This window comes from Hemicordylus capensis, chromosome 3 (genome assembly GCF_027244095.1).
Source record: "Hemicordylus capensis ecotype Gifberg chromosome 3, rHemCap1.1.pri, whole genome shotgun sequence".
In the NCBI taxonomy this organism is placed as follows: domain Eukaryota; kingdom Metazoa; phylum Chordata; class Lepidosauria; order Squamata; family Cordylidae; genus Hemicordylus; species Hemicordylus capensis.
Window position 1 is genome coordinate 154,105,631 of NC_069659.1, and position 24,154 is coordinate 154,129,784.

General features: G+C 43.6%; 1 long non-coding RNA gene across 2 annotated transcripts; it reads right to left on the reverse strand.

Annotated features, from left to right (window-relative positions):
- Nucleotides 1-333: 333 nt before the first annotated feature.
- Nucleotides 334-23,692, reverse strand: LOC128352439 (uncharacterized). Of its 2 annotated transcripts, none has more exons than XR_008320416.1 (6): nucleotides 23,574-23,692; nucleotides 19,201-19,327; nucleotides 10,227-10,288; nucleotides 8,088-8,157; nucleotides 4,522-4,708; nucleotides 334-1,809 (listed from the first exon to the last, which is right to left on the reverse strand). It is a non-coding gene; the product is annotated as an uncharacterized LOC128352439 (long non-coding RNA). The 2 variants fall into 2 exon arrangements; XR_008320415.1 differs by having other exon boundaries at nucleotides 4,522-4,733.
- Between the last annotated feature and the right edge of the window lie 462 nt (nucleotides 23,693-24,154).

The window sequence follows — 24,154 nt, forward strand, 5'->3', positions numbered from 1 at the left end:
TCTGGAGCACAGGTCAACAAATTCAACTCCAGATTTTTCTTTAGTTGAAATTTGGTGGCAATGATGAGACAGCTTCATTCTCTGCATTTTTGTGGCTAACAGTGTATGGTTCATTGGTGATCCTTTCCATGATGCTAACTGAATGTATGTATGGTATATTCTAGAACTAGTATGAGACCTCCTGATGGAGGGCAAAATTTGTGGAACATTCACAGTCATTTTATGGCTGACAGTGTGTGCAGTGACTAACACATGTTTAAGTGTTTTGATTGTGTCTCTAAATGTCTCTTGCCTAAACCTTAGCAGAAAGGATACAATAAAGATGTAAATATATGAATTCAGATGAATTTTATTGGATTCTGATAACTAATATTTTTAAAATAGTGATATGAGTTTATTTTTACAATGTGTTCTCATTTAGCAGTACAAATGTGGCCTATTTAAGCCAAACAATTATGACCTGGAAGGCTGTCATGTGACAAGCTTCCTCAAATAGGTATGGTTGGGGAAAACATAGTGTTAGACCCCAGGAAGGGCATTTTTCTATGGCCAGGTTGACCAGTCTGCTTGACAATGGTTTGAAGAAAAACTAGGCTTTGGGGGCAATGGTGGCAGAAACATGCCCTCTCTGCCATCTTCACTATGATCTGTTACTTTAAAAGTTTCAAGCAATTTCCAAATGTCAAAGGGTGTTATTTTGGGGGTACACTGAAGGGCAAGGACCAAACGCATCTTGGCAACTTTCCCAGTTTAGTTTGAGTTCTACTTCAAAGGCGATTTGAAGGGTTGTGGCATTTTGACAGGATGAGTAAGCATCGTGGAAACATCATCTGGTGAAGGAACAGTAGGACAGCGATTCTTGCATGATACATCACATGGAATGCTGCACCAGGCATAGGTGATGTCTCTGGAAACCCTGGAACACTGTTGCACTAGGAAAATAGTCCACTGGAATCTAGGTTGACAGTCAGATCCCAAAACTTGTACATGTGTAAAGTCGAGGTTGCCATAGCCATATCTGATATGTCCATCAGTGAAAACATTGTCCTTGCTATAGGCAGAAACAGCAGAGAACTCGGGTCCAACTTGGAATCTCAGGGTATTGGTCCAAAAACCATCTGGACAAGATGTGGCCTTCTTCCAAATTGCACAACTGGTGTTACAGGAGTTGTAGGAAACTTCCCATAAAGAATCAAGAGTACATGTCCCAAACTGTTTGGATGAGCTGTTTTAAGGTGTTCCCAGGGGAAACTGTCATTCAAGACACATCGACCGATTCTCTTTGCATCAGGAAGTGTTTGCATTTTGGTTGATTGGACCGCTACTCAAGTGAGTGATCAACTTCCTTTTTTAACACGGTCCTGAACTATGGTGGTGGTCCACTCACAAGTATGTGCAAACTTTCGAAGGGACATGTATTCAATCAGTGTTGACATCCACATCACCCCTCCAGGTTGGTTAGCTGAGTTGAAGTCATATGTCACCACCTTTTTATCTGCATTTCAAATTATTCTGCTCATACAATGTCCAAAATACTGCCATCTCACCTTTGTTCCCGTCAGCAATTTCAATGGATTTCGATCGGTACTGAGGACACATTCCTACACTTGACCTTCATTGGGCAAACTTGGTGTTGATGTGATGGTAAAAGATGGTAGCAAAGCATCATGATCTATAGATCTCCTCTTCCTTGTTCATGGTCCTTGTTCCTTAACCTTGGCTCTCAGCACATCCCCCTTAGACCTGTTCACAACACTTGGTCTGGGTTGGGTTGGACAACTATCCCCTGGATGAAGGTTTGAGGTCACCCTACAAAAAAACAAATACTTCCCAATGTCATATTGTTTTCCCCTCCCCCAATACAATCCTAAACCATTCTTATGTGAGTGTGTATGTGCAGTATGTGTAAGTGAATAACTTGTGCTTCCGTCTGCTTTTGCCATGTCCTCACCCTGCAGTTTCCTGATGGATGTCTTGCCCAGAAAAACATAGCCATATCATGCAAATTGATTATTTAAAAAATAAACAAATATCACCCAGTGGAAGTATCTCACACCCTCTAATTCCTTCTAGAGAAGTCCTGGAACTGTCTGGAATAAAGCACATGCAATGTTAATATAGGCAGTGGTATATATGAGTAAGTGGGAAAGGAAAAGAGGAAAAATAAAAGAGAGAGAAGAAAATGGAATAAATATATTATTTCTAGTTCACCCAATTGAAGCTCAGAAACAATCATTAATCCATTAACAGTTGGGTTGGGGCCACATCACCAAGCAATATTATGGTGTGAGGAAGAGGCAGGGGTAGTATGCCCAACGAATACCCATCCCTGGTATGTAAGGTTCCAGTATGTAAGGGTAGTATTCCCACTCCCAGGACGCCTGTAAGGGTTGCAATCGGATTGGGAGGTGAACTTGGATGACCACACGTAGTGGCATTATCTGGGCTCCTTACAAGGTGGAGCAATTGCTTCACTAATACTTCAGTGGATTGGTTATACATTTGTCTCATGTTTGCACCTAGCCCATATAGAGTTATCCAGATCTGTGTTCTGACTGAAACATTTCCTTGAGGGTTAGACATCTCAGCATGGGAAAATTGACCATAGGCTGATTTTTTCCTATAGGAGTATGGGGATGCAGGGCAATTAGTATCCTGGGAAGAATTTGGTGGGTACACTGTGTTATGTGTTGTTTGTTCTTCTAGGAGTAGGGACTGCAGATACTCTCTGAAATCTCTGTCTAGGTTCTTGGTAAGCATCAGGGTTGTGAACAGGCTGCTTTTGTGATGCTTGGGTCTGGGAGTTCTGATCAGGCCCTATGGTCTGGGGCTGCTCAATTTTAGTTCTGGACAAGGGACCCATGTGGGCTGATGAGGTATGGGTTGTTCCATCCCCCTGTACTGGGAACAGCTTATCAACAATTTCCCCACGCTCACCTCCTCCTACATTTACTGAGCAGTGATTCCTCCCTGCCTGATAGGGTGGCAGTGATAAATCTGGAGTCGATGGTGAATTCTGTATATGCCCTATACTTAGACTTCTGAATGCTCTTTTCCTTTTTAGGGAGAGGGAATTCTGATATCCCAGTTTCTTACAATAGCATTAGTTTGCATCTCAGTCTGCAAATTCTCACACCAAGGTCAGAAGCATGAGAGAAAATGACAAACATCCTATCACACAATCATTTCAGCATGTCAGGCATGGGGGAGATAAGGAAGATGAGAAGCACTCCTTCATCTTCTTGCTGCCACAGTGGAGACCAAGAAAAGTAAATGGAGGGGAAAAGAGGCTTGGAGGGAGGGGTGAATTGATAGCTGGTAGGGATAAGTTTCCTTTCTAGCTTGGATTAAAATCTGAGCTGGAGAGAAACATTGGGTCATAAGGGGAGTATCAAACAGTGAGTACTAGAAACCCACCAGATTCTATTTCTGAGCTGCTCTTGTTTTATTGGTAACATAACTGATCAGGATAAGTGGCAGAATTGTCCACCTCTACCAGAGACTATATAAAAGTAAGCAAAACCAGAGGCACTAAGAGCCATAGCACAACATTAATTACTTAATGGCACACACTGTGTTATTTCCCAGTCTAATCATTATTTTAAATTATTTGATTTAATGATAGGTACTCCCACCCTCTCAGTTCATTCTAGATTGGGACCATGAATAACATTAGAAAGTGTTTGAGAAGAGTTCTTCCTTCTCCAGCAAGAGTTTAAAAAGTCTTTGTAAGTCCATATTTTTCAGCTTGCAACCTCTTTGTAATGTCATTTTCCCAGGGTCCCTCTTCTCCCCCCCCCTTCCTTTCTGGGAAATGTAGTTTTCCTAGGCACTGGGCTTGTAGGGAGAGAATGAGGAAGATAAAATGGTCTCCCTGCCGACCTGTCACCACCTCAGCCACAGTCACTGCCAGGAAAGCAGGTGGCCATGGGAGGAGGAGAACACAACCCATCCACTTTGCAGTTCTTATGTCAGAGTGGGGGGGGGGGCTCAGTTTGAATACAGGCACACATTAGGAGCTTTCTTATTAAAACTGGGTAATTACAAGGTTGAGCAACATCAGTAATCTCATTTATTAAATATGGAGTTGGAAAACTGGTCTGCAATGCCTAATGATAATTGTAGCTCTGTATTTTCCAACCCAGCGATTACAATTTTCAGAGTGGGCATGGCAAACAAAATAATTCTATATATTCTCTTTCTACATGCAAAAAATTATATCCTTATGTCAGAATTATTCAAATGAATGTTTTATATTGCTTCTTGCTATTTCTAAAATTTCCCACTTGAACACTTTTTTTTTAATTGAAGGGAAGACCAATTGGTTTGGGTGAATTCTTCCCTCAGAGGAACTATGATATGGGGGGGAAATGTAGAAAACCTATTAAAGACAGAGCTTCTGGACTATAAATAGTCTGTAAAAATTATGGATGCTGGGCAAGCCTAGACAAAATATGGTAAAGCAACAAAACATTTTTAAAAAAAACCAGTATTTTACTTTAACACAGTATGAGGACACACCCAGGAAGCTCTGTCCAATCTTCCAAGCATTATTTCCCACATCTTCTAGGAATCATCTGTCATTCACTTCACATGTAGAGGAAAAATGAGGATTTTGGAGGAAATGTGCTGCTAGAGCAGGTGTCTGAAAAAGCTGCAGACTGTCACAACTGATGCTGCCAACTCCTCCACCAGGGTTTGGTACTCACTGTTGCAGAGAAATTAATTAGCCTCTATAAATAATTAAACAGAAAGAAACTTGAACTAAGAAACAAGAGTTTGATATTTATTACTAACTAAACACAGGATAATAAAACAATACCCAGACTAACAGTCTCTTATGCAGAGAAAGGGAAAACCTCTCAGTTTGACGTCAAGACAGCAAGTGAGGAGCAAACTGTGACTCCACCCCAAAAGCCAGTACATAGACACATTCAAACATAAATAAGCATACCCCTTGCTTCTTGTCTGGCCTTGCATCACAATTCTGAGTAGTATTGTAAGAATGGATGGGTGCTAAAAATTCACAAGCCAATTTCAAACATTCCCCCACATTTTTCCTCCTAGGATTAGTGTAAATGGCTTATAATTAGTTACCAAATACAATCTGTGTAGAGGGTGGCTGCCTAATACCAAGCCAGGCCATTGGTCCACCTAGATCAATGTTGAGGCTATTCCCACAATCACTGGGAAATGGGCTAAGGGAGCTTAGCCTGCTTCCCAGTGATCTTGGGAACCACTGGGCTCATAGGTGAGCCCAGTGCTCCCAAGGCGGCTAGCCCACCTAATTACCCCTCCCCTTAAATGAGGTTAACGGGGTGAGCACTCCTTTAACCTCATTTATTTGCTCATGTGTTGCTGCGGCACATGGTGACACATGAGTAGACCCCTGACTGGGAGGCTGCAGCTAGCCTCCCAGGCTTGGGGGTTCTCTCCAGGATTCCCTGCACACTCGCGTGGGGAATCTTGGGACTTCCGGGCGCCAGCTCACTGCATGACACTAAGGATCATGTAAAACTTGGGACACTTGCATGTAAAGCATGCAACAGTAAAAGCAAAGGCAATAAAATGCATGTAGTATATGTGCAGTTTCCCTCTCCATCTCAAGTACCCCTTTATCCTCAAATAGCCTCATTGATTTTCCTTACTGGCACTGCAGTTCTGCAGGTAATATTTTTTATTAGGTTCTACAGTAACAACCCAGCCCAGACACACTTAAGCCCTTTCAAAGCAAAGGAGGTAAGTACACCCAGTTGAGTTGGATTGTGGCCAGTATATTTAAAAAAATGTGTTCGATAAGTGTCTCCTTGGGCTGTTTATTATAAGCTACATAAAGACATTATTGATGATGCATTCCCTTCCTCCCATGCCCAGGGAAATGTAGTCAAAGAAAACATGTTAAATGATGTCATCCCACACTGTTTCCCCTCCCGCTGCTGCATCCTGGGGAGGATGGGATAAACTGGAGTGTGATGACATCATCTCACTGGCTTGGCTTTACTACACATTAATGGGGGAGAATGGGAAGAGATGCTGGGATGTTGCTTTCAGTGGCAGCCTTGTGATTTGCTTTACATCTGGTTCAAGACATTGTTTTACCAGGAAGTTAATCAGACTGTGTATTCATTTCTAATTTCTCTATTTCAGCAAGAGTCCTTTAAAAAAAATAACTGGAGAAAGGAGAGTTATAACTATTTTGCTTTTTATAGCCTCCTTGTCTTGTCCATTTAATGTACTGCCATCATTTGGTCATGATGTGCTTTTTAAAAACAAATGCATAGTGCAGATGTTAAAAAAAGAAGCCTTTATTATATTGGCTTTTCTAAATTGCCTGCATGCTACCTGAAGGGATTTCACCCTCTTAACTTGCACCTCTTATATCTGACTAATGTACCCATTGCGGCAACCTATGCATAGCACTTAACATGGCTGTGGTCATTGTTGCTGTAGCCTGACAGTGTACCCCATGCGCCGCATCATTTGAGATTAAGTCAGAAATCGTTTTTCCTCTCATCAGCTGAATAAAACACTGCTTCGAGGCACACACCATGTCTCATAGCAGAACACATTTCTCTTTTTGTATGATCCAAGTTGACATTTTTCCAGACAATCCTAGGACAATTGAGGTGAGCCATTATTATTGATATAATTACTAAATTGTCTGCTTTTGCTAGTGATGTATTTTTGAATGTCAAGAGCACAGTGGACATTTTGATGAGGTGGCCAACCATATACAGAAGCGGCCAGTGAGCACCACTCTGCGGGGGGGGGGGGGCAGTGAAACACCATGTTAAATGGCAGCAGTCTCCAGAATGTTCTACATTCTGGAGACCTGGCATCCTGCTCCACCCCTGCTGCTCAATTGGCCTCCATACAGTTGGCCTCTGTGGGATGCTGGGTCGGGTGCTTTGGCCCTGTAGAGCAGTGTTTCCCACCTGGGGGCCTCCAGATGTTGCTGAACTACAACTCCCATCATTCCCAGCCACAATGAATCTAGGAATGAAGGGAGTTGTAGTTCAGCAAGATCTGGAGCCCACCAGGTTGGGAACCACTGCTGTAGAGCATGCTAGGTACATGCGGAAGATAGGTTTGTTGCTATTTAAAATGGCATTTTCACACCCTCCCCACCCCCACACCCAGAGCAGTGCTTATTGGCCATTAGTGACAGTATATCCCTCAGGACCATAGATATAATTGAATGGAATATGGGACAAATGTCCCTGGGCCCCTGAGGAAAGGGAGCCTGTAGGTGGGTGACGGCTTTTTTTTTTTTTTGCTCCCTCCCTCCCACCTTTTCAACAAAATAAAGTGCTGCTGGTTGTGTGCTGGGGTTTCATGCAATTTGGTGAAACACAAGATTTGCATTTCTGGAGTGTAGCAAGGTTGGAGTGGGCTCTAGGACAAGAAGTTGGGTCCCTGCCCCCTGTCCCCACTGCCGCCTTCTCCTTGCTGTATATCAGGCAGAGGGAGACCTGAGCACTAACCAACCAGCAAAAAGGAGGGGGGTGTTCCTTGACACTCCTCCTCCTTCCATCCTGGAGAGATATTAGCTGATGAGATCTCTCCAGGATGGAAGGGGAAGGAGTATCAAACATCCTCCTCCTCCTCCTTTTCTCTTTGCTGGCTGGTTAGTGCTCAGGTTCAACTCTCCCCTCCTTCTGCCTGATGGACAGCAAGGAGAAGGCAGAGTGACCTGAGGGCAGGGGCCCATCTACACTTCTTGTACCAGGGCCCACTCCAACCTTGCGACACCCCTAATATCCCTCTAGTCCAGGACTGCATAACATGTGGCATGAAACCCCACCTGCATAACCAAGTGGCATGAAACCCCACCAGCTACGTGTTGTGGTCTACCAGGTGCTTGACAACATTTTCTTTAGCAGTCCCAGGCAGGCAGCAAGCACTGGAATTTATTAACGCCTGATGGGTTCCCATGCATGGCTGACAAACTAGATTCTGCTTGGTCACCACTAACTGGGCAGAACAGCTCTAATTTTTTGCTTCCCTGGAATTTATATCCAAATATATTCTGTCGTGTGGATTTTTTTTTCCCTACGGAACAATGGGCATCACAATAACTTACTTACATAAAACACAGCGAGCTGCATACCCAAGAAGGATGCTGGCTGCATAGGACTCGCCACTTTGTCGGTGCTTCTAGCAAAGGCAAAAGAAACATCGTGTAAATGACACTCTGAGGCGCTTCACAAGATTGGTGTGAAGCGCCATTCGGGGTAGTGCAGGGAGCCATCACTGGGTGGCCAGATCGGCTACCCACATGACTGCCGGCTCTGTCACGGAGCCGGCAGGGGTGGTGGGGATCGGGGACCAACTGGTCCCTGGAAGTTCTAGTATGCCCCACGCAAGAGGAGAGGAGGAGGAGAGGAGAGCTGGTCTTGTGGTAGCAAGCATGATTTGTCCCCTTAGCTAAACAAGGTCAGCCCTGTTTGCATATGAAAGGGAGACTAGAACTGTGAGCACTGTAAGATATTCCCCTCAGGGGGTGGAGCTGCTCTGAAAAGGGCAGAAGGTTCCAAGTTCCCTCCCTGGCTTCTCCAAGATAGGGCTGAGAGAGATTCCTGCCTGCAACCTTGGAGAAGCTGCTGCCAGTCTGTGAAGACAATACTGAGCTAGATAGACCAATGGTCTGACTCAGTATATGGCAGTTTCCTATGTTCCAAGCGCCTCCCAGCAGAGGTTTCCTCATGTGTTGCCATGGTGCGGAGCCATGCCATGGCAGCACACAATCACCAAAACGAGTTTAGAGGAGCGCTCGCTCCACTAACGTCATTTAAGGGGAGGGGTGGTTTTTACGGTTTGCTGCTGGGAGCCACGCAGCTCCTGTGGCAGCAGACAACCAGGGGAAATTGGGCTAGGCTCCCTTAGCCCGATTTCCCCTGGTTGTGTGAGAATAGTTTTTAGGTGTCATTGCAGTTCCTCCTTAATCCCAGCATTTTCATGGAATTTGGGTGCAGCAGTAATGAGGCACAGCACCATAAGCATGGAGCCTCTTCCACCTTCACTGATAGCACCAATAGAATAGTGAGTCGACACAGCCAGCATCCTTCTTGGGTGTGCTGCTCTCCATGCTGTATGTATGTCACTGTGCTAGTTCACACAAATCATGCAAAGAGGGGCATGGGCACATTGAGAGTGTGCCCATCCCAGTGTCACTGAAGGCACCCTTCTATCATGTGTGTGGGATAGTAATCTGAATGGCTCCTAAACCAAGTTTAAGCTGGGTTTTGCAGTGTGTGTTTAGGGGCTGTTTGGGTGAACTACCCCCACACATAACTGAAGGACATCTAGCAGTGCATCAGGATGTCCTTCAATGATGTAGGGGCAGGCACACTTTCAGTGCCCCCCATTGCATTTGAGGCCATGTTCATGTGAACAGGCCTACTGTTAATCAGATAGGAAAAGTAATCTGAATGGTATACCACCATCTTTCCAGGGATCTAAAGAAATTCCCTGAGAAATTTCATTTGTCTTATAGAAACTTCTGTGACTTCGCTTGACATTTCTAGATGTTTCTCTTTGAGAGGAACCCTAAATTAGTTTGAATTTCCCTTTTGGAAATTTCAGTCCTACTTCAGGCCACCATTTCAATCCTGTTATTAGCTCCTGTGACAGGAGCTTTAAACAAACTGCAGCGCAATGGCTTGAACATATTTAGATAGGTCCCACAAAGTTCAATGGGACTTACTAGGGAGTAAGGGTGCCTAGTATTAGAGCCCTAAACCCATAGCACTTATCTACAGAATGAGCCCTTTCTCACGAGCAGTGAGAAGAGCTTGAGGGCAGGCTGCGGGGAGGGCCAGGGGCGGGGATGTATCATCCTGGCCCCCAGAAATCCCATAATGTACTGTGCAAGTGCATTATGGGAATCCCCCCTACCTCACCGAGATCTCCTCAGTCTGTCAGCTGTGGCAGCAAGTGAAAAGCGATCGAAAAAACAAGGATAGGAGAGTGCTCACTCTCCTAACCTTATTTTAGAGGGAGGCGTTCATAGGCAGGTTTGCTGCTGCAGTGCTGCCAGGATAGGGCCCGATCCTGGTGGTACACACGCACATGTAAAACCAGGCTGGGCTTCCTTAGCATGTGTGTGTGAATAGCTTCTATGGGTAACAGATTCCAAAATAAATAAGTATTCAGCCCCTGCAAGAGTAAAACATTCAGAAAGTGCAATTTTCTCTAAAACTGGAACAGCTTGGAAGGAGGTTTACCTGCAAATCTTCCTTTTTTTTCGAGGAATAGTAGTGCATTTCCTTTTAGAAGTAAACCTATCCTACAAAAATGACAGCAACGAACACACAAGGGTAAACTAGTGCAGTAACTCAAAAGTAAATTCATTGGGAATAATGGGTTTAATCTTGTATATTTGCATAATTTTGGTGTTAGCACAATTTGCATGTATGGAATATTACTGGGCTGACATACCCTTGAATGGTATGCCAGTCACACCTACATCACTATATCCAAGTGAAAAAATGTTGCTCATTTTAAGGTAATATACCATCATCAGTAAGATCTATATCTGAGGCTGCTCTTCTACACACACTTACCTAGTAAGTTACACTTACTGCACAAGGACAAAATTCCATAGTTTGTATAGTACTTGCATTAATAACTCGACTTCACAGCTTCACAACACAGAAAAGAACGTGATAATCTATATGGCTATCTAGAAAAGGAATTTCTCACCAGTAACATTTCCTTACTTTTGTGATATTTGGAGAAGCATAAGTGTCCCATTATAAGAAGGTGAGAGGTGCTCCGAAAGATTTAATAAAGGCAGCATTGTATCTCACTGACTTTACTGCCTCTTTGTGTGCATGGCAAGTTAAGTGTATGCAGCCCTTAACTCCAGTTGATTCATATTGCTGGTGGAATAATCCTACTGAGGCAACCTATTGAATGATTCTTAAAGATAAGTGTTCATGAAAATCACCGAGGAATGCACAATCTGTGCCTAACTATATGAAACATATGGTAATTGCAGCTGGCTTTTTTCAAGGGAGTCTAAGGGCATTCCCTGCTCTCCCTGCAATTTACTCACCCCCAGCTGGGCACACATTAGCACTTAAAATGATATTTTAGCAGCCTAGTTGCTTCAACAAATTAACTAGCAAAGCCTTATTGTATCAGCAAAAAAAAGGATGTAGAGGATTCTACTGCATTTGCAAAGGAAGACTCAACATTTTAACTTTTTTAAAAGCAACATTAAGTAGGAAACAACCTTTTAGTGTGCAACAATCAGCTGCATCAAGCCAAAGGCTAAGCACCTTTAACTTCTTCTTAAATCAAGCCTGTAAATAGCCCCCGTCTGGTTGTCTTGACAAGTAAAAATCAAACCAGAGGAGTAAGGTTTTGTAACCGTAAAGAGAGCTAGATTTATTTTTATTCCATGCTACCCTACAAATGAGAGACAGCTAAATCATTTTATTGACTTATTTATTTCATTCATATATCACCCATCCAAAAATGGCTCAGGGAGGTTCACAATCTAAAGTAAAACCATTTTTGAGCTAGCCTATCTGCTCTGTGTGTGAGCAGATGGGCTATTGATCCCAGTTTAGCTGAAGGTGGGGTTTTGCTGTCTCATCTCTTCCTCAAATGCAGGAAAGTGGAATGACCCTTTCAATGGGATACAGCCCCAGGTGGAATAGCTTTTGACAGCAGTCTTGAGAGGGTGAGATCCAAATGATGAGCTGATGGAGAGGGGAACCGTTTTCACTTCTCACCCAGATGCAGTCAGGTAGGTTTTACCCAAGGTTGATTTCCCCAAGGCCTTGCTGGTTTCATTACATAATTTCATGATGCAACAATATGAAAGACTCAGTATGCAGATGGGCTTCTTTTCCTTTCCCATCCCATCTCATCTCTTTATTTCTTTTCATATCATCTTTTAAATTATGAGCCATTTAAAAAAACCAATGTAGAACATCTTGGCCAACATCCTGGCTAACAAGTGCGCATGCTGTTGATGGGCTCAACTAAATGATGCACCTGTGTATGTCTGTTTGTGGCAGATTTGAACCACCTCCCTTTTCCCCAGAAACATCCTGTGCCACCCAAAAATTTGTCCCTGAGGGTCATGCAGCCCAAATGGATATAGCTCTGAGAGGCACAGAGTACTTCTGAGGGAAGGGAAGGTAGTCAAAATCCTACCTTCCGGCAGTGAGTCCTATCAGCCTTAATCTGACCCTTGGTGCTTCTGGGTGGGCCCTACAATTGCTCACGCACCCCTCTCTCTCTCTCTTTTACTGTTCCTTATAACCTTTAATCTGGCTGTTTTGAAGTTTTATTACTCAGGTTTCTGTCTTATGTCTTTTAACCCTTTTACATCCATTTTATGCCCCTCCCCTTTTATGATTTTCATGTGTTTTTATGACTTTTATTAGGCTTTTAGGCCCTCATGCTTTGGTGTATTATCTACTATTTTTAGTATTTTTAGTCCTTTTAATATTAATATGTACTGTTTTATATGTAATCACTTTTATCTACTCTCACTTTTAACATGTAATCACCCTTATACAGGTGAAACTCAGAAAATTAGAATATCGTGCAAAAGTCCATTAATTTCAGTAATGCAAATTAAAAGGTGAAACTGATATATGAGACAGATGCATTACATGCAAAGCGAGATAAGTCAAGCCTTAATTTGTTATAATTGTGATGATCATGGCGTACAGCTCATGAAAACCCCAAATCCACAATCTCAGAAAATTAGAATATTACATGGAACCAAGAAGACAAGGACTGAAGAATAGAACAATATCGCACCTCTGAAAAGTATAAGCATGCATATGTATTCAGTACTTGGTTTGGGCCCCTTTTGCAGCAATTACTGCCTCAATGCGGCGTGGCATGGATGCTATCAGCCTGTGGCACTGATGAGGTATTATGGAAGACCAGGATGCTTCATTAGCGGCCTTCAGCAATTCTGCATTGTTTGGTCTCATGTCTCTCATCCTTCTCTTGGCAATGCCCCATAGATTCTCTATGGGGTCAGGTCAGGCGAGTTTGCTGGCCAATCAAGCACAGTACACTGTATACTTTTCAGAGGTCCGATATTGTTCTATTCTTCAATCCTTGTCTTCTTGGTTCCATGTAATATTCTAATTTTCTGAGATTGTGGATTTGGGGTTTTCATGAGCTGTACGCCATGATCATCACAATTATAACAAATTAAGGCTTGACTTATCTCGCTTTGCATGTAATGCGTCTGTCTCATATATCAGTTTCACCTTTTAACTTGCATTACTGAAATTAATGGACTTTTGCACGATATTCTAATCTTCCGAGTTTCACCTGTACTTTATGCTGGTCTATGACCGTCATAAAGATTGATGATGAATCCTCCCTCATGCAAGTGCTGGTGCTACATTAGTCCAGAGTTCAGCAGCAGCACTGGTGTTTCTCACACACAGTAATACCCACTCTTGGTTAATCGAGGGCTACACCTGCTGACATTTCCTCTTCTGTGCATCTTTTAAAGGTACAGGTGATCTATCCTCTTTCCCATATGTTAGCTAGGGAACAACAATAACAACAACAACAATAGACTTTGTTAGCCACTCCAAAACAAATTGTTCTCTGGGTGGCTCAAAACACAGCTTTAAAATATGAAATAAAAACACATAACACAATAAATCATAACAGACCAAAAGGGGGGAAAGACAATATAAAACACAATACAAATCAATTTAAAAACTCTTTTAAAATCAGTTAGAAGTCAAATTTTAAAACCAAATGTAAAAGGCCTGAGTGAACAAAAAGGTCTTTAACTGATGTCTAAAAGAACAAAGTGCTCAAGCCGGGTGAACTTCACTGGGGAGGCTGTTCCATAAATGGCGTGTGACTACCGAAAAGGCCCTCTCCCTGGTAGCCATCCATCTAACCTCGTTTGGAAGGGGCACCCGGAGGAGGGCCTCCAAAGAAGATCTTAAGAACCAGGTTATCATCACAAGGTTAGAATGAATGCAGGGCTAGTTTGACTATATTAGATTATTATCATTCTATATTGATTATAGAATGGCAGACCCCTTGAGCTCCCTAAGTAAAGTAAAGTGTGCCGTCAAGTTGATTTCAACTCCTGGTGCTCACAGAGCCCTTTTTCTTTGGTAGAATACCAATACCTCCTCCTGAGCAGTATGAAATGATGCCTTTCAGCATCCTCCTATATCGCTGCTGCCCGATATAGTACCAGCGGGGATTCAAACCAAGCAGAAGTTTGATTGCTCCCTACTCTTTAATTACCTGGTTGCTCCATGAAGAGATTAACACTCTATAGCCACCAAGCATGAGTGAAGTGAAGTGCCATCGTATCTTACGATACCTTGCTGAGGATGTGCCTGGTCCATGCCCATTGCAACATTTTTCATAAGATCCTGATTTCCACAATATTCACTTTTATCATGTGGAGGGGGCTGTTCACATGAATGGCAGCTCTGTGCATTTTAAAAATAGCTTAAACTAATATTTGGAGCTTATATAGATCAGCTATTTAGGCAAACACCCTCCTCCAACCGCACAATAAAGGGACCGTCCAGGAGGGCATTAGGGTGCTCATTGGTGCATCCCCCTTATAATTGTGTGAGCCAGGGATGTATTGTCCAGACTAGCCCATGGAGAGCAGAGATGGGTCAGTGTGTCCTCAGGTTATGGTTCAACATACATTTTGACTTATGCAGATGCTGTCCTGAATATCCATATGTTTGATGGGACATATGGACAATATGTCTCATATCTCCCTGCACAATAATATGAGACCTTATCAAAGGGTTGGAAGGATTGTGGGAATTGGATAGACTTGTATATGGATGTATATGTATATCCCTAGGACTTATATTCATTATTCATGTTGTAGAGGTGGTGGTTCCAAATGTGCCACAAAACATATGGAACATTCCAACTGGCAATTATGTAAATTATCTTGAATGAGATTCAGATGGCCCACAATTGCTTTGTCTGCACAGGCACAAAGAAGGCTGATTCTCACAACCCTAAACAGGGAGACTAAATGTCTGAGCACTGTAAGGTATCCCCTTTAGGGGATGGAGCTGCTCTGCGAAGAGCATCTAGGTTCCAAGTTCCCTCCCTGGCATCTCCAAGATAGGGCTGAGAGAGACCTCCTTGGAGAAGCCACTGCCAGTCTGTTTAGACAATACTGAGCTAGAAAGACCAATGGTCTGACTCAGTATATTGCAACTTCCTATGTTCCTAGGGTAGGAGGCGTGTTGAGCCAGGATAGGAGATCCATGCATGCTCCCAGGCAGCAGTCATGTACACACAAAGATCATGTTAGGAGGAGCTGAGAGTGTTCATGTAGGTGCTGGGAGCTGGGCAGGACAGCTTTTTGTCCACCTTCAATAAAATGCTGAGGACAGACTATAGGTTGATTGTGCCTGTACTTCCCAGCTCCTGGCCCCCACATGATCACTCTCCCTTCCTCCTAGCTTGATCTTTGTGTGCTCACAGTCTCTGATCAGGAGCATGCATGGCATTCCTACCCTAGCCAGATGTTCCCCCGACCCTGCTTAGGGTTGTGAGAATGAGCCTAGAGTCTCACTTTTTCTTCCTCTCTGTTATAAGCTTCCAGAGATGTCTGGCTGTTGGACTGAGAATATTTGCCTATATGGGCCTTGTTCTGATTTAGCAAAGCAATTCTTGCATTGCTGATACTGCTTCTGCTAACAAACAAGAAGAGAAGTGGAATGTGATGTACCACCTTGAATACTAAACCTCACAACCAACTGAATGAAACTTAATTTTTCAAGCTCCCCAGGACTTAGTGACCTTTAGTGCAGCATGCCACTTGAGACAATTATGTAACTCACAGAATATGAAGGTGATGCTGCCCTCAAAGGACACCCAGCATATATGGCACATTGCATTAAATGATTCTCAGGCATTGCTCTTTTCAAAAACAGCATGCCAGTCAGTTATGTGCCATAAAGACCTTTTGTTAAGGGTCCTGTAGCAGGAGACAGAGCCTTGGGAACACAGTAGGTGTTTATCTCTTGTTGCAAGCAATTGCCAGCTGCACATAATTTCAGCAAGCAAACACCTGTGTGCCACTGAACTTTACAAAATGTCCTAACATATAGCAGCAGGAAACCCTTTTTACAACTTAAACTACATATCAAAACAGGAAGTAGTAGATGGTTATCAGGCTAAGCTATAGCACTGACTCAAGACATGAAAACTGTCTGATGTCGTTTATGGCTAATAATGAAACTCATATCAGTGGGGCCTGCTAGAAATTACTCCTGAGCACGCGCTCCCTCTCTCTCTCTCTTCGATTTCTAGACCGCCCGTACAGAATATATGTCTCCATCCAATACTCTGCTTTTACTCTCATGATTTGAGCTTGTTTGGGGAATCCAGCTTGTGTGGAATTCTACAGCTTTCTTAACAGGAATACATCATTAGGTGCACAAGGCACAGTATTGTAGCATCATGCTTGGCTTCATCCTATATAAAAAAAGGCTAAGTGAGTGGCCGTGGCTTTGGAACGTTGGGGATCTGCGTCCCTGCCTCCCTGGGCTGTTCTGGGCCTGCGCGAAGCGCAGGCCCAGAAGAGCCCAAGGGACACAGGACCTCAGACACCAGTGTCCCACAGCCACGGGCGGCCATTAGCCGGTGTGTGGCGGCGGGGGAAAGTGGCCGAGGCGGCGGTGGAGCCGCCGCCTCAGCCATGAGCTGCAGCACGGCGAGAGGAGGCCAAGGCAACCAGAAGCGGCCGCCCTGAAAAAGGCGAGGGCAATGGCGGCGGGGGAAGACCGAGACGGGGGACAGGGAAGCTGGGCGAGGTGGCGGCGAAGCCGCCAACGAGGCCCCCGCCCGCTCACAGCCGCCGCCGCCGCCGCCTGCTCACCCGCCCTCCCAGCTGCCCAAAATCACCTTCCCCGCTCCCCCCCAAAAAAGATTAAGGGCCAAAATGGCCCATGAGAAGGTCGCCGCCCCCGCCTATCGCCCTCCCAGCTGTTGAAGACCACCTTACCCGCTCCAGCCCGAGGGAAAAGAGAGGAGCTCACGAGCAGAGCTCCTCTCTGTGCTAAGTCACTGCTCAAACTGCCGCTATGGACGCAAAGGACGCCTATTGCGTCCATTGCGACAGTATAGGCAGCAGCTTAACACAGAGAATAGCTCTGTTTCCGAGTTCCTCTCTTCTCCTTCGGGCTGGAGCGGGTAAGGTGGGCTCCGGCAGCTGGGTGCGCAGGAGGGCGATAGGTGGGGGCGGCCACCTTCTCATGGGCCATTTTGGCCGTTATTCATCCACACACACCCCCCCAAAAAGTAAAAGCAAAATAAGGAAGAACAAAAACAGAGACAACAACAAAACACAAAACAAAAAGAGAGAGGGGACAAGGGGGGGGGAAGAGACAGAAAGAGAGAGAGAGAGACAGAAAAGACGGGATAGAAAGCTAGCGCCCGTTATCATAACGGGCTTAAAAATACTAGTATAACATAAGAACAGCCCTGCTGGATCAGACACAAGGCCCATCTAGTCCAGCATTCTGTTTCACAGTGGCCTACCAGATGCCTCTGGGGAGCCCAGAGGCAAGAGTAGGTGCCAAGGTAAAGAGTCCCAAAAGCTGTAGCCTAGCCTCATAAGGAAGATGCTCCAGGCCCCTGATCATTTTGGTTGCCCTCTTCTGCACCTGTTCCAGTTCTACAATATTCTTCTTAAGATACCTGTACAGTGACCAAAACTGTATGCAGTACTACAGATGTGGCCACACCATAGATTTGTATAAGGGCATTATGATATAGCATTTTTATTCTCAACCCCCTTCTTAATGACTCCTAGCATGGAATTACCCTTTCCCACATCTGCCACATACTGAGATAACACTTTCAATGAGCTTTGCTCCACGACCCCAAGATCTCCCTCCTGGTCAGTCACCAACAGCTCAGATTCCATCAGTGTATATGTGAAGTTGGTGAGTTTGGCCCTTTTATTTATTTATTTATTTATTTATTCATTCGATTTCTATTTTGCCCTTCCAAAAATGGCTCGGGGCAGTTTACACAGAAAAATAATAAATAAATAAGAGGAATTCCTGTTCCCAAAGGGCTCACAATCTAAAAGGAAACATAAGACAGACACGAGTAATAGTCACTGGAGGTACTGTGCTGGGGGTGGATAGGGCCAGTTACTCTCCCCCTGCTAAATGAAAAGAATCACCATGTTAAAAGGAGCCTCTTTGCCAAGTTAGCAGGGGCAATGTGCATCACTTTACACTTGCTTACATTGAACCGCATTTACCATTTTTTCACCCACTCATATAGTGTTCCAGGACACAATTCAATTAATCTTGAAAGCCCTAAATGGTTTGGACCTACATGTTCTTGAAAGTATCTCAGTAATGATGTGCATATGGAGGGGAATCCATCCCTTATTTGTTGCGATTAGTAGCAGCTAAGAGGAGGGGAGTGACTTATTTTACACTAGTAGTTGATAGTGGGTCAAAAGGCTTAGAAGCAGCAGGGAAAGGCTAGACTAAGCTAAGAAGTGTTGATACTATTGGGGGCATTTTCACTATGATCCTTGGAGAATGGTCCAAAACACCTAGAGTTGCCCTTGAACTTGCCTCAGTGAGTTCTGTGTGTGTGTGTACCAATTGATAGTTGCATTTCCCAGCTTGAGCCATCAAAATAGATTGTATGTCACATCAAAGCTACTTGGACAAAGAAACAGCAATAGTTGTTCATAGATAGACAGATAGATAGATAGCCAACAGTTCCTCAGATCTGTTTCTAGCATTGTGTGGAACACACAGGTTCTTTGTGAGGTACAGTAAACACACCATCGTAGCAAAGGTTGATTTTAGGTGGTGTATCAGCTGTAGTGGCGCAGAGGGGAAGCAGCTTGCCTAGGGAGCAAGAGGCTGTTAGTTCAAATACCTGCTGGTGTGCTTCCCAGACTGTGCCTAGTAAATATATATTTGTGGTCACCTATACCAGGCATCAGCAATATAGGGAGGTGCTGGAGGTGGATGCTTACTTCAGGGACAATGGCTAAGTCATCATCTCATACTGTGCAGGAGAAAGGTGATGGTAAACCACTCCTGTATTCTACCAAGAAAGCCATATGACTCAGTGGTTTCCAGGAGTCAACACTGACTCAAAGGCACAATCTTTCCTTTTACTACATAAAAAGTCAATAGAATCCCAATATGGTAGCATTACCTAGTAGTTGGAGAAGTTGTTATCCCAAAAGCTAAGACTCATCTTTAGGTGGTAGAAGGTCACCTTCCTCCAGCATTCAGGATCCTTCTCTGTATCTCAGTAGCCTTTTGGCACACATCTGATTTGCCTAATAAAACAAAATCGGGTCTGCATAACACCTCCTGTGCTCCATCTTACTACTGTTCCAGTGGCAGGTTTAAGTCTTTTGCATTGACTATATTAGTGAAAAGCTCCCAGCTTCCTCACTACCTCCACTTTTTGTTGCTTTGTTTCATCCAACCTGAAGAGCATGAATGCTTGCTCATTATTTTGTAACACTTCAGTTGGTTACTCTACTGTAACGTTTGGATTTTTGCTAATGGTCTGACATAACAAAACTAAGCTGATGGTTAATAGCATCCTTCCAAAGACACTGGACCAGAAAGGGCTCTGAGTGTCCTTCAATCCAAGGGACTGGTCAGGTCCATACCCATTTAACACTAGTGATGTATTTTGAAACATCCCTCCAACATATATAAAGAAATCTGCATACAAGCCCTTGCATCTCCATTACTTATCTTAATCAACAATTTGTTCGAGAGCCTTCCATTTACCAAAACAAGTATAAGCTCTCTGAGAACTCAAAGACACCCTGAGATTAAGTTCAGTTATGTTTCATGTGCTTGAACTTTAGACTTCCAGGTATAAAGTGGGTAGCAGACACCTGCTAAAAGCAATCACATTTATTTATTTAAAGCAGGGCTTTGGCAAGGCCTCGAAGGCAAATGTGTAGCTACCTAGCGCTTCTGTCGGCCTTTGAAAAGAAAAGAAAGAAAAAGGTGTAATCTGTTTTGTCATATTTTTCATATTGAATTTATTCATATAAATTAGTCACCCAAACCTGTCTAGTGCTTTTCACTGAATTGTATTTCAGAGAATGGTATTTCCAAATGTTACTAAATATCCATTCCCAGATATATATATTTTAAAATACTGTATGTCCTACTGCATTCATTTTGTATCCAAGGCAATGTATCTGGCACAGTCTAAACAAAAAATGCCTAATGTGCATCTTTTTACCTACAAATTCAAGAAAGATAAATCATTGGGTTTGAGGATGTGATAGAGTTTTATGAATGAAGTGGAGAGAGAAAGCTTTCTCCCTCCTAATTCTAGAATTAGTGAAATTCATTTGCAATACATTGAAAAAGTTCTTCTTTATGCAACCTGTAACTTACTACCACAATATGTGATGGTCACTAGTAGTTTTTATTTATTTAAAGTGCATTATACAGAGCTAAAGCTGCTCAAGCTAAGCAGATGTGGACCAGGTAAGGAAAGGAGATTTATGAGAACCTCAAGTAACAAAGGAACATTAAAAATACATATTTAAAATGATTAGGCCAGGGTTTCCCAATGGGGGGTACTAGTACCCCACTCCCAGGAGGTACTCAGAGCCCCCCTACCCCTCATGCCATACCTGCACTATTTATTTCCCATTGGAGGATTGCCGGATTGAAGCCAACATATCCTCAGCAATGTGTCCACTGCAGAGGGGGAGGGGAAAGGGTGAAGTCCTCCTCCTCCTCCTCCTGATTGGCTGGCTATGTGCTGAAGCTCAGCGTAACCCTCCCCCCAACCTTACTGACAAGTTTCAGAAAATAAGCACAAAGTACTTCAATCAATACTAACAGTATAAGTGCATTTGTCCCATTAATTTCAATTGGTATACTCATTATTTGCTTAGTCTGGATGCAAGCCAATACTTGAGTAGCCTGTTTTATAACTGGGACATTTAAACATGCTTTCTCTCTGGGATTTCCTAAGCTAAAGGTTTGTGACAGAAGAGATACACTTGTTTAAAAGGGTGGGGGACCTGTCCATTAAACAATGAAACATAGGTGTGTCAACAGCTAATTAGCTATGATAATTAAATAGCGTTTCCGTGTACAGAAGCAGTATGCCTTTTAAAATCAAATAGCAGAGACAAATCACAGCAGTAATCAACCTGGGGTTCTCAGATGTTGTTGGGCTAGAACTACCAACTTTACCATTTATCATTTGTAGCTGGGGATGATGGGAGTTGTAGTCTAATAACAACTGGAGACCCAAGGTTGAGAACCCCTGCCACAGAAGATATGTATTACTTCAAGCATTTTTGGCAGCTTCTAGAGCAGGGTTTCTCAACGTGTGGGTCCCCAGATGTAATTGGACTTCAACTCCCATAATTCCCAGCCAAAGGCCGCTGGGGATTATGGGAGTTGAAGTCCAATTACATCTGGGGACCCACACGTTGAGAAACCCTGTTCTAGAGGCATCTGGCCACTGCTGGAAACAGGTATGCATGATCCAACTTCCCTCCTCTTGTTCAGTAAGGTTCCCAGAGGATGCCTCTTCATTTTGTTGTAGTTCCCAATCTTAATGCCCTAAACCGCCCAGAGACGAAAGTTTGGGGCGGTATACAAATTTGAGAAATAAATAAATAAATAAATAAATAAATATGCCTTTTTGTTCAGAATGTATCATATATTAATTTGATATATTTTGTCTTGATATATATTGTATATATAGGAAAAGCCAGTCAGATAATGTAAGCATAATATACAAATACTATAAACCAAATGGAATGCAATCTGGTTCAGAGAGTCTCCAGGCCAGTTTAGATGATACATCTAACTAGCTCCATCTGTACATGATGAGGGGTGTGAAAGCATACATCCCTCTCCCTCTTAATGTTCCTTTCTTTTGCAAGTTAAGACTGCTTCAGATTTTAGACTGAAGGCTCACCTTACCCGTGAGTGGTGGGGTGAAGGGGGCGGAAGTCCCGCCCCCTCTGCATTACTCATCCCTGCACCCCACCACCCAAGGACCTCACAGGGCTTGTCTGAAAAGAGAAAAGCCCTCTCTATGATGGGGGTGGATCCCTGATTGCAAGGGTGGATCAATTTACCCTTGCAATCATGGGTCCACCTGCTATCACAGAGAGAGCTTTTCCCTCTTCAGACAAGCCCTGTCAGACCCATAAGTGATGGGGCACAGAGATGAGTAATACAGAAGGGGCGGGACTTCCTTCCCCTTTGCCCTGCTGCTCACAGGTAGGTTGAGTCTAGACTAATGTCTGAAGGAGCCTATAATTTCATGGAGACAGATGATTCTGAACTACCTGTCATATTCAATTTAAATACTTTAAAACAGTACTCAAGCCATATGTGGAGTGGAGCGGGGGAGATGGAAAGTCTGCTTTTACACAATTATTTTGAGCAGAATGGCACAACTGGAGCATGTGAAGGGGGCATGAGCAAATGTTTCATGCCCCTGAACTTGTGGTGGGCATGGCCAACAGATGGTATCATCTGAACATGTCAACTGTATTTAAAGTAGGAATAATTGAGGTTTATATTGCATGGCCACAGTGAGGAAAAACAAGATATTAAAAATTATAAAGCACTTTTGCTTTATAAATTGTAATAATACAATCTACAAAATAGGTGAGTGCTTGTATATGAGGGACATAGGGAGGGAGAAATCAAAGAGATAATGGCACACATACCCAATGAATCAGGGGCGTAGCAAGGTTGGAATGGGCCCAGAGATGAGATTTTAAAATGGCCCCCCCCACTCAAAGTCCAGGGCCTCCGCACACCCCAGGCCCCCAAGGATTTAAGTCTGATATTCCAAAATAAGTATGCTGCCTGCAAATACATTTCACTGAATACACACACGCACACGTCACAATATATAGTGATATACATTGAGTACTATACATCTGTATTACTTTTAATGCCTAGAACACACTAGAAAGATGAATGATTAAAATGGGCCCCTCGCTGCAGATTAGCAAAGGAGACTTTCAACCATGCAGGGTGAGCCTATGTTTGTTTTCTCAGAATTCTGAACAAATTCAGTCAAGTTTGATTCCAGGAGGTTTTTCACAGGAGGCTTTTAAAGCCCTTTAAGACACATCTCCTCTGGAATGGAGGTGCTGCATTCACATGTTGGCCAGATTGACCCTGAAGTCCCTGCAAGTTATTGGGGAGCAGTTCACACACAAGAAAAATAAAATAAAATAAAAGCACAAGACATGCTTCACAGTTCTCACTCAGACCTTCTGGGTTGCAAAACAACTTGAACATAAGTGCATTTATAAATGAATGAATAAAATAAATATAATACTGTTTCTTCCAGAAGTTTTTGTAATTTTCTGCCATGAAACAAGCCACTTATAGGACTTTTTAGATAGTTTTTTTTAAAGCCAGCAAATTTTCCAAGCTGTTTAAAAATAAATATTCAGAGACTTCTCAGTCCCTCCCCCCCATATCAAAGCCCTATGGCAAGCAGATACCTATATATGGGGGGAGGGGGAAGGTAACCACAAAAAGGAGTTCACACTCTACCTGGCAAATGCTGGATTCGGCAGGGCAGCAGGGGGTCTTCTGCTGCTGAGAACAGTGGTGGCCACTCTGGCTGCCTCCTCCTTCCTGGCTTGCTTGGGCCCTACTCGAGTTCAGGCTTCACAGAGGCCTACACGGAGGCCTCCCTGGAAGCCCCGCCCACCCGCCGATCAGCTGAGAGGTGGGAGAAAAGGAGCTCTTTGCAGCTTGTCTGCTGCTAGATTGCCAGCCAGGAGAACAAGCTGGAGAGACGGCGAACAGGGCAAGTGGCTGAGGGGCCTTGGGGCTGGGCAGGGGGCAATGGGGAGTCACGTGAGGTGCCTCTGGGGGGTCCCTCCAGGCAGTGGGGCCCCCAGACAACTCTCTCCCCTTGCCCGATGGTTGTTATGCGCCTGCAATGAATAATGTTTCCTTAGGGTTAGGGTTATTCATAGGTGAGGACCTTTGTTACTTTATTTCAGGCTATTGTTCTGAAAGACTACTTTGCACTCTACCAAATTAAATTCTAGCTTGGAGCTAGTGTTTCTGTAATTCTAAGGGCACATCCATACATTTAGGAATATATTTTATACATTTAAGTAGTT